The sequence below is a fragment of the Anabas testudineus genome, chromosome 3 (assembly GCF_900324465.2).
Source record: "Anabas testudineus chromosome 3, fAnaTes1.2, whole genome shotgun sequence".
Classification (NCBI taxonomy): domain Eukaryota; kingdom Metazoa; phylum Chordata; class Actinopteri; order Anabantiformes; family Anabantidae; genus Anabas; species Anabas testudineus.
In genome coordinates, this window is record NC_046612.1 from 27,069,504 (window position 1) to 27,079,701 (window position 10,198).

Consider the following 10,198-nt stretch of genomic DNA (forward strand, 5'->3'; position numbering starts at 1 on the left):
GGGTGAATGAGATGCAGTGTAAAGCGCTTTGAGTACCAACTAGGTAGAAAAGTGCTATATAAGTGCAGAACATTTACATTTGGCACATGTGAAAGGGTTTGTAGAAGGCATGGAGAACATTATGTTGCCTAAAATCTTCTTGGGTAGGATGGTGGTGGATCAGTAATGGTCTGTGGAGGCACATCCATGAAGGGACCCACAGACCTCTATAGGCTAGACAACACCACCCTAAGAGCTATTAGGCATCAGGATGAAACACTTGAACACAGTGTCAGACTTTGTGGTGATGCAATAGGTCCTGGGTTCTTCCTGGTGCACGACAATGCCAGGCCTCGTGTGGTGAGAGTATGCAGTATGACTGGCCCCTGTGCTAACCTAAACTAATCCAACAGATCACCTCTGGAACATTATGTGTCAGTCAATCCAAAGTCACTAGGTTGCTCCTCAGACAGTCCAGGAGGTCACTGATGCCCTGGTCCAGATCTGGAAAGAGATACTCCAGAACACCATTTGTTGTCTCATTAGGACCATACTGCAATGTTTTCAGGCATTCATAAGCATGTGGGGGCCAGTTTATACCAGTTTGAGCTGCTGCAATAAAATTTCAGCAAAAAAGGTTGTATAATTTTTTCACTTCAGTTTTCAGGGCGTATTTTAATTTGAATATACTCTATAGTATACAGTAGTCTAGAGTATTGAAGCCATGCCTCATGCCTCAATTCAACATGATTTTTTTCCCCATCATAATCTTATGTGTTTTCAATGTGTTTTTGAGCAGTGAATGTAACCTGTGTTAGAGACACACAGACAGACAACGCTCTATTCACAGCACAAACTGTGGTAATTAAAGAAATACACGGTGAACAGTGACTTATTTGAACGTCTATGGAGCACTTTGTGTTGGTTTTCGTTTTAGCTTTTGGGAACACTTGATTTATAAATGAATCAGCATCATTCTGTGTACTGATCTTTAATTTCATCCAGCTGTTACTCTCTGCTGAAAGTATTAGAGCAATGGGTCTCTGCAGTCCTTGTCCTGCTTATGCTATTGCAAAAAGCCAATTAGAAACCTGGTTATGCGTATACTGTACATGGCAGAGTTATCTGAGAGAAATCTATGTGAGGATGTTCAGATCTTGCAAAGTTTAAGTCATGTTCTGATTGAAGAACAAAAGCCACTTCAAAAACCTGATTTCTGAGAATTCTTTAAGATATTTATCTTGTTCAAACAAGTTAATTGTCCCTAAATTCATGCGATGCCTTTGCATGAAAACTGTGAGGTTTATAGCTAGTTTATATCAAACACAATTAGGATATGTTGACAAGTTGAAATAAATAGCAAGTGGTCAGCGCCCCTTTGACTCACCATTGATAAATATACGACTTTATACCTTCTAAGAATAAGCTGCATCAGAACATAATCCAATCAGTGCATTATGGTCACCACAGGAAAGCACAGGTCTTCGAAAAACTTAACTCATATTGTGCCAGTGAACTATTTCCTTAAATGAAGCCGTGGGTTTGTTCATATATATGATTTTATTGAACTATTATGCACCTTTATGAGGCCTTTTTGCTGCAGTAACAGTGATTTGTGCCCAATGCTCAGTTGGCTCATAACTGCTCCCCCATCATTGAAGCTGAGGGACAGAAGGATCATAGAGCTGAATGAGACCTGACAGCTGTCTCCAGTTTAATTGGAGCTGTTTAACTAGACTCAGAGGAGTAGTTCTGACCAATGTGTCTTTCTCCGTGAACAACTTGATACTACAGCTGGACCGCCTGAATGTCCAACTAAGACAGACCCCTTGAATGATTCAGCAGCAGACAGAAATGTTAAACACTGCATACTTATGTATCAGAATATGTTTCCCAATGACATGATTTCACTGCTCTGATGGGGGTAGTAAATAAATATTGGTCAGCGTGATCACATACTGTAAGAGCATCACTACATTAATAGTAATACATACAACAGATCTGTAAATAAGGTGGTAAACATGAGTGATGGCAATAAAAAATACACAAGTTGTGCTAAATATCCAGAAGGAGGCAGTGTCTTTCCTTCCTTTCCAATGTCATCCTTCACAGATTCATCAATAAGATTTTCTGCAGGGTTGACTACATTTCTTTGTACAGCTGTCAGGACCAACCAGGCTAACATCTCCGACCTTGCCAAGAAAAATATCACACTCATCAGTAAGTCACATGAGCTACACATTCACATTTTTTCCAAGCATTGTCACAACCTTTGTTTGTTCTTTGTGTATCCACATAATAAGTTCATCAGCCATTACAGTAACATATTGATTATTAACCACATTTACAGTAAATAACACATTTGTGTGTCAACCCAACCTGTGGTAAAACCCCTTGAGAGGTGAGCAATCATTTCAAAATGCATTTGTCCTGTGAAAGTGATACCATGAGAGCTTTGCTTGTAGCTGCTGTTTGAGGCTTGTAATCCACTCAGAATTTCTAAAACAGAGAAATGAGATTAGTGACATAAAAATCTGATTCCACTGAAATACAGCATTTTGTTGCAGTGTCTTCTACGGTCAGATCAGATCTCCAGTTTTATAGGTGATACATATGTCACAGAAAACTTGCTGACTGGGCCACTTAATAGCAACATTAAACAGAGCTCTTTTTTAACTTGAACAGCTGAATTTTAACATAAGCCATAGGATAATCATTGAAAGACACTTGCCATGCCATGCAGACTGCTTAAAACACTGCACTGCTATAGAATTTAAAGCATGTTTTGCACTATACAGTGGAAAGTATTAACAAATTGTATGTTTCTCATGTAATAACACAAATGAAATGCTGATCTTTCATATCTTTATTGAGAACAACCATAAAAACCTCACAGTGCGAGTGAAAAAAGTATGTTGAATAATGATCTCAAAAAACCTAACTGGATTTAGATGTTAGCATAAGTTAAGACAATTAGTTTGGAGGTGTGGACTAGAGCTACTTTGACTGACAAAAAACACTCACATTTTTGGAGTTTGCTCTGCACAAGAAGAATACGTTTAAGTGAGCCACGCCTCGCCAAAAGGAGCTTTCGGGGGATCTACGATGAAGAATTTACAAAAAACTGGAAAGGGTTACAAAAGGTGACAAAGACTTTAGAAATTCACCAGTCTAAATTTAGGCAAACAATGTACAAAGGAAGATACTTTGGGACTGTGGCTACTCTACCAAGAAGTGGGCGGTCAGTCAAAATGACTCCAAGAGCATCAGAACTCATCAGTGAGGTAAAGAAACAATCCCACTTGTCCACTTTGTCCACTCTAATTCTCTGTATCATGTCAACTAACTCACTGGCCTTTCCTGTCATTGTCCAAAAATTCAAAGTCCCTACTGTTAGGTGTACATTCTTGGCTTTCCTCTTCTTTCTCTGCTTTTCAACACGTCCCTTTAGGTCAACAGCACCAGTGGCGGTTACTGTAAACCTGGGCCGGGACCGATCTGATACAGAAGTTTTGTCGATGATTTGGATGTTTAATTTGGCAAATATTTTACGTTGGATGCACTTCCTGACATAACCCTCTGCATTTATCCAGACTTGGGACTGGCAAAAGATGACACTGGATTGTGACCCTTTGCGGTTGCATTAACATGATGTTCACAATGTTGAATGTAAATTGAAGATAAAATCTTTCTTTACACAATTTCAGTGTATATTGAGTGTTGAGTGTGTTGAGTGACCATCATGTACAACACCTCTCACCCACTACATCGGACAGTGGAGGCGCTGAGCAGCTCCTTCAGTTGCAGACTGTTACACTCTCCATGTAGGAAGGAGCAGTTGGGCAGGTCATTCATTCCAACAGCTGTTAGATTGTACAATGCCACAGTTTAAATATACATGTACAAAACCGGTTATCATGCATCCACTATACTGTTTTTTACTTTATTTTATTTTATTATTACGTATAACATATTATATATGTTTAGTCGTAATAGTGTATATAATTGTAGATTGTTGTAAAGTGTTTATTACTTTTGTATTTTTGCACATTTTTAAACACCTCTTCATTCTTTTTGCACATTACTGTTGTTTTTTTGCACTGACCTGCTGTAACATTCAAATTTCCCCAATGTGGGATCAATAAAGAATATCTTATCTTATCTTATCTTAAAGATTCAAGCCCCCATCTCTGAATTTCAATAAATGTATGGATCCCACATTCTGTTGGTGTAGCCCCATGGCCTCATTAATTTCACATGCAATGTCCTCTTGGAGACTAATTAGTGTTCAATTAGTGTATAAATGCTTTCCCGCATGTGTGAGTGGGTGGATGTGCCTAATTTTAGGTATGTATTTGCATTCTAAGTAGAAGTGTTTGTACGAGATTTTACTGTTGAACTGTTGAAGTGTTCAGTGTAAGAAACAGTGTATGGTTGGAGTATGATGATAATTGCATTGCGCAAAGCACAAAATTGATTTGTACTTAAATATAACAATGTCTTTGTTTAATGAATTATGACAAAAGCTAAAGATTTGATGCAATTGTTCATTCAGCGTTTGCAAAATGTAAATATAATGTATAATTTCATTAAAGATCTATAAAAACAAACATTTCTGGTAGCAAAGGTTGCAATTTACTGTATTAGCGTTGGCATTCATCACTTGACACTAATGCAGATGCATCATTTATGTATGAGGCAAACATGCTGCATTTAAAGGAAAGGAGTTCAATCTTAACAAGGCCCAGCTGGGAAATGACTGGTGGAACATTACAACCGAGCAGCGCAAAGGCATTTGTGAAAACACATCTGGTAATAAAAACAAATCAATAAAACATACCAGCAAGCATTGTTACATGCATCTTATTTTGCGGAGAGTATTAATCAGTGAAGCATTAAAGCATTTTACTGCTGATTCTTGTCCCCGTGTGCACAGGAAATACAGCATCTTTTATGCAGCTTGATACTGCTCTCTAGTGGCTCATGGATGGTTCATACTGAATCAGTACTTCTGGAAAGGAAAGATTTGTGACTTGTTTAGCTTTAGTCAAGGAACAGTATTGTCTCGAGAAATGGAATACTTACCGGTACTCAAAACATAACATCCCCAACTGTTGGGATCAAACACTACGCAGATTTAGACTGTTCTCCTGGCTTAAGTCACACATGCCTTTACCCACCTTCTGTAAATATGACAAAGCATGACTAAAGGACATCTTCTGACATTAAAAAAAATGATGTCTGCTGGTTGTAATCAGCATTTATGCGCTTTCTCTGTGTCATGAGAACACTGTAAAAATGTTTTCCAGGAGTAGGTTTGCCATTATGTTACTGTAAAAAATGTTTTACTGTCACTGAAATTCACAATTAGGTACTAAATATAATACTAGTCATGAGTGTGATAATAGTTAATAACACACAGTATGAACTTGTCTTTTTTATCACTTTCACAGTAATGTACTGCTAACTGACTACCTCCTTTGTAAACTCACTTTTTCTATACATAACCTTTGCTATTTTTAATTGTTCTTTTTCCATCTTGTCTTCTGTTCGCATATTCCATATTTATATATGGCAAGTTCATCTTGCACCATGGTCTCTTGCAGTACAGGATTTGTTTTTACCTAGTTATTGTGTCACCTTTTTGTTTTCCATGTCTCTATATCCCCTTTGACTTCATCTTAATTCTGTGTCTGCGCCTGACATCAAGACAACTTCCTAGTGCTGTAAAGTCCTTCACTGTACCTGGCAATAAAATGTTTCTGTTTTTCACATTCTGATATGTTAACAAACACATATAATGAATATTGACTTTGTAGGTTAAGAAAAGTAATAATACATATTATTATTGGTGTCATTCTTCCCAAAATCTCCACAGATGGCTACAAGCGCAGGATGAATTACAAAATGTTCTTGTGAGTAAAGAACAGAGCTAATGCACTATGCACTACATGTTTTTTAAACATGCTATTTAATATTTCAATTCAGATTTAATATTATTATAATTGCACATGCAGACCAATTGCATGTTAAACTAGTGCATGCAGTGAAATATACAATACTATGCAACCAATCATTTCCACATAAAATATAAAAACCAATAAGAAGGATTTCCAAGGGTTGATTGGAGTATCATTATGTGATTGCTAACCAGTACAATTAAACTGATGAGGAAGCATGTGGTGTGTAAGTGACACCATGTATGGTCAATAGGTGAACATAGTGCATACTGTATGTGGAGGGGAGCTCTAATACATCTAGTAGGTGTCTGGTTGGTGTGGTACATTCCAAAAACAGTATACAAAGCACCAGATATGACACAGCTTTTCTGAGGAAAACAACAAATTTCAACAAAGCAATTAAGGAACAACATTTTAAAAAACAAATTGACAAAATATTAAAAACAATAAAAACTTTGTATGAAATGCCAAAAATTCAATGCAAGCTGTAAATGTCATTTTGCAATTGGAAATTACAAAGAATATTTTATAAAAACTTGTTAATTGAGAAGTCCTCATTCATACCCTCAGAGGAAGAAGAACATTTAAAATAAAAAAGCCTCTCCTAAAAATTCTGATATTGCCACCTCTTATTCAGGGTTTGATCACCTCAATGCCTATGATAAATAAAAATGATCCATAGTGTTTACTAGTGTGAATGTCATCATTGACATGACATGATTTCTCCTAATGGTGCTCCTGTACTATGTAATGCGCTCTTAAAGAGAAGGTCATGTCTTCCCAATATAAATTTTTCTGCATGCATTGTTTCATGCAAACAACAGTTTTTGTCCTACCAGTGATAAGTCCTTGATTTTAATTAATTTTATGTTGAGTGGATGTTGGAAAGACTTAACGTTTTTTGTGAGTTTACAGTTTATCCAAGTTCCACAGTTAAAATAGCCTTAAAGAGGTTTTGTTTGTAATTCATTGGCCTCAGACTGATCACAGATCATTATATTACTTAAATACATGTTTACACATTAACTAAGATCATCTACTGATGTAGAATTTAACAAAGCTCAGCTGGCCCTTGTATTGTGTTGTCTGATCAATTGGCATCTATTCATAAAATTATACTTAGCTGCTGAATCCTTCTATGATAGACTTTGCACAGATCAATAAATAGATTAAACTTTAAAAAAAAGAAAAGTAAAGGGCTGTATTTAAAATAACAAGTTACTATTGGAATCCTGAAGGGATTTAAAGAGAAGAAGAATCTTATGGTTTCAGATGATTTTACAATATTAGGTATTGACAACTGTACTGTGATACAGTGATATTACTGTTTTCAGACTTACCTGATAAAAGCTGGCTTCTATTCTATCTCTCATAAACACCATAAACAGAGACAGCATCATGGTGAATTTGCTACGTGACTTAGATTTTTCATATATGGAAACATAAACTTATTTTCAGTATTACCATATTAATATTATATATGAATTTTAATTAATATAATAGGCACCAGCAAATACAATCTCATTTGTGCTTGTCAACATGATGCCAGTGTTGTGTACTGTCTTAGAAATTCAGACTAGCCAGACTACCAGCCTCAAATGTTTGCGGGTTTAGGAGAAACAGTAATATATCAGCATATAGACTTATTTTATGATGTGTATTTTTTGTCGTTATTCCAGTAATTTCTTTGTTTTGTCTAATTGCTGCCACTAATGCTACGAAGATGAAGATTGTAAAAAGTGAGGAGAAGAGTGGGCAACCTTGTCTGGTCCCTCTGTGGAAACTGAATCTTGGGGAGGTTTGACTATTTGTTCTAACTGTGGCATTTGCAGAACTGTATAAGATCTGAATTCAATGTCTAAGTTTATTATATCTAGTCTATGATATTTATATCATAGACTAGTCTATGAATGAATAAACTCATACCTGGGACCGGACTCCTGTCCCGCTTGTTTTTTTAATTACCCTTGCCGTGCCCACAGCTGATTACCTGGATTAGGTGTGTACTTATGGCTTCTAATTGATTTTTCACACCTGATTCAGGTAATCAGCTGTGTGGAGGGCAGAAATAGTAGGAGAAACTAGCGGAGCAGGGGAGCCTTGAGGATCACTAATTGCTCTAAAAATATAGCACTGATAACTCAAGTATTTACTGATCCGCTGAAGATTTGTATTTAGTATTATTTGCACTTATTTCATTTAAATTGTGAAACAATTACTAGGTTATTATTTAGTAATTAGCGAGCTGTAATTTAGTAGGTTACCTGTCTTTGTATATTGTAGTTTTGTAATGTGTGTTTTGTTTTTCAAAAACATCCTACCCTAACTGGTATGATCCCACTGAAAGAAAACCATACATTTCTTTCCATTTAAAAAAAGGTCACTTTATTATACACCTTCCACTGAGATGTAACCAACATCAGGAACTGCGTTATCCCTAAAATCTTAATTACAGATTTCATGGCCTACTGAAAAGTTCAGTTAGTGCAGTTGTTTGCTTCTGGGAACATGCGCCTGAAGCCATTTATGTCTGAATAGAGGAACCCTATTCAAAGTGCCTCTGTGAATGCAGATGTCCCACTGACAAACACTAGCACATCCTCCATAAGGTCTTAATGGATGGAAAGAATTTTACACATTGTAAGTATAAGTGATAAAGATGTACTTTAAACATTTGTATAAAGTGCATCACTTAGAATGTTACTGCCTTAGCATCAGTGTCTGCAGCGTGGTTTTCATTTGTTTTACGTTTTTAAAACAGCAGGCTTGATACTGCCACTCTCAAGTCATGCTCAGTGATGAGCTGAGATCTGTACTTTGTTGTGAGTAAGGCAACTGCTGAAAAGCCCATCTCAAAGCGATATGATGTGGCAAACGGGAAGAAGAATGCTCACAGCCATTTGCACATGAGTGGATACTCACTCTAAACTCCAAATCAGGAGGAATTAATTTGGGGTCTGAGCTGTAAATCTGAGCCTCAGGCTGGATACAGAGGTAATCTTGTTGAATAGGTCTTCTTCAGCAGAACTGAAATCAGCAACTGCTGCAGATAAATTAAATATTTTTCACTGTGTATTAAACACAAAGAACTTAGTTTGACAACAATCCATTCCAGTTAGTAAGTAACATACAATATAAATGACAAAATAATACATGGGAATAATAAGTAGTCAAAGTGACAGGGCTGCATTAAAATGGATCCATATCCAAGTCACTGTTGTTTGGAAACTGTTTTTTAAATAATTATCACAGAGAGGAAATGTGCTGCTGTATACATGTAGATGGTTCAGAGTCATCCGAGACATCTCTAAGTGTAAGTTTTATAAAAAAGGAAAGTTTTAAGTCTAGTCTTAAATGTAGAGAGGGTGTCTGCCTCCAGAACCTGAACTGGGAGCTGGTTCCACAGGAGAGGGGCTTGGTAGCTATCATTCATTAATCATTCACTAACAGGGATTTAGACGAGAGAGCTCTAATATTTAACAGTCCACATTTGATTGTTTTCTTTTTATTTTGTTCTGTGAGAAGAGTCGATTTTATTTGAAATAGGTTCTTATGAATCACTCCTCATGGCTTGTTTTTTTAATATATATATATATATATATATATATATATATATATATAATTTAGGTGGTCGGGGAGCAGACACTGTCTCTATGGGGTTTTGGTAGTTTTAATAGATTTTTTTTTATAAACAGCAAATCTCAGTGACTCAGAATTAACAAAGCAAATATATATAATGAACAGTCCTTATTGCTGTCTTGCTGTATTACTTTGAGTTTTCTTTGTTGTTTAAGGTCACCTGATATGTCACATATATCATGCGTCATGTCTTTATTGCCCACTAGCGGGGAGTGTCCTAGACTTTAAGAAGTACATGAAGATATAAATTATTTAAATAAACTTATTCTATAACACTATAGAATACATTTCCTATGTTAAATAATAAACTGACCGCGTTAGAGTGGTCTAGTAGGCCTACGTATGTTAAGTTCCAGCCAGATTGTGGATGCTGGATTAATCTGCGGGACTGATTCTGACCTAACCTGGCCCTCATTTCAAGTTTCAAGCTTGTTACCATTTTAGTGTTTTGTCTTGTTTACTGGGTTAGCTTGTTGATCTTAGCCACATTAGCTGCACGGTAGTGCTACATGACTAATATGGCTAACTTAAGCTTCTTTCAGACTTAGTTTTAAGTTTTACCTAAACTCTGTAAAAGTCATTTATATCTGGACAATACCAGTGACTTCTGATTTCTTTTA